Consider the following 1936-nt stretch of genomic DNA (forward strand, 5'->3'; position numbering starts at 1 on the left):
TTCAGATCATTTTTTTGTAGGGGTTTGATTTTATGACATGTAGCCATCTGTTTGCAAATGAATACTAATTCCAAGAATGTATCATTTCAGATCCTGCACATTTAAAATGAAAGATGGCAAGGATTTAATGAATAGAAAACATCTCAAGTCAGGAATTGTGGATTTACATAACACTCAGAGAAATGGACACGTACTTTCTGCATTCTAAAGGCTGGAGGAAGCAGGAATTTGGAAAGGAGGCACCATGCCACTCAAAGCTACCCTTCCAGGCAACCAGCTATTATTGCTGGGTAAAACCAAGCTTAGATCCTTCCATTTGTCTGTGATCAGAAGGATGTAACAATGACTCAGGACTTGGAGGAAGGGTGAACAGAAGGAAATGTGTAAATACAGTGTCTCTCCATGAGAATGAGACCAAAAGTTTGTACCATAACCTACCCTTTAATAATCTGCATTTGCAAAAATGAGGGCGAAATAGGCTAGATAGGGTAGCCCGGATGAAGACAATACATATACTGTGCTCTCCCACAAAATAGTGCAGATAGTGGCTTTTTCAAAAGTGTGGAGGCACTGTAGCCATTTTCTATTTCAAATCAGTGGTAAATAGAAAACATGACTTTTAGATGAGCAGTGAGGTGCCCATGTTGGGTCCAACCCAGAATCACTGTCACCTTCCTAGAACTCTCACTTAATGCCCTGTGAGTAGAGCCCATGTGCTCACTCATCAGGCTTGAGCAGATCTTTGACTTGCAGCTGGGGCAGATCCAGGTGGTGCAGTTGTACCTCCTTTAATTCCTGCTCTACTCAAACTTTAAAACCAATTGCTGGGAGAAGCAGGTGCACTGCTGTGCAGGCAGTGCAGAGTTCTTTGACTTCATGGCTCCCTGTCACCTGATTCAGGATAATCTCTCCAGTCCCAGATGTTAACTGGCCTGTATCCTTTTTCATGCATGTTCCACTATTCAAACTATCCTTTCTTCTGCAGTTTTGCCCTCTCTTAGCCATTCCTGGTAAGCTCTGTCTCTTATTGCACAGCCCTGCAGGCTGGTTTTACCTCTAGCTAAAAGCCTTAACTCAGGTATGGGAAAGGTAACTGAGGTGTTAGAGATGACTGGCAGTGAAGCAGTGGTGGCACTGCTAAGATGCTTCAGGAGGCTAAATTTTGTTTTATGAATCTGAATAAGAGACCCATTTCCCCGTAACGACTACAGGACAAGTGACACATTCTCTTTTAGCATTGTTGGTTGTAGCAGTGTTGGTCTGACACCAGCAGACAAGGTTCTTTGGGTAGATGCAATGTCTTTTATTAGAGCAACTAAGTAGCTGGAAAAGTTGTTCTTTGCAAGCTTGCCCATATGACCACCCTTAACTATCTGTTGCCTCTTGTGTTGTTTTTTTTCCCCCCAAAACTGCTCACAATGTAGCAAACAAGTGCATGTCCCAGTGATTTTGTGCATCTTTGCTTTGATCTTCAGCTGAATGCTATTGCCCTAGCCTCCGGGCCTATTACCAAAACTTCTCGTTTCTCTTAACCGGGAGAATGCGGCGTGGTGGCGCCACAGCCTCTGCACCCCCTTTCTCAAGCACGAGGTCTTCGGTGGGACTGGCGCTCAGGGGCTCAATGGACCCAAGTGAAAGCCAGACAGAAACCGGCTCCCTACTCGTTCCACACGTTCAAGCACGGGCCCTGCAGCCGGCTCTTTTGGGAAGTCACTTCACTGGCGGGGGAGCGGCTTCACGCAGCAATTCCTCCCCCCATCGCGACTTCTCCGACGCCAGCCCCGAGCGCCCTGGAAATCAGACGCCAGGCTCCCGCCGCCCCCCCGGCCACGCACGGATCGGGTGGCTCCGCCGGCACCACCTCCATATTCCTCCGCAAAGTACCCGTCTCTGACTCCACCTCACGAGACGGCAGAAAAAAGCTGGCGCCATGCGC

Source organism: Crocodylus porosus, unplaced genomic scaffold (assembly GCF_001723895.1).
Source record: "Crocodylus porosus isolate Cpor-Errol unplaced genomic scaffold, CroPor_comp1, whole genome shotgun sequence".
In the NCBI taxonomy this organism is placed as follows: Eukaryota; Metazoa; Chordata; order Crocodylia; family Crocodylidae; genus Crocodylus; species Crocodylus porosus.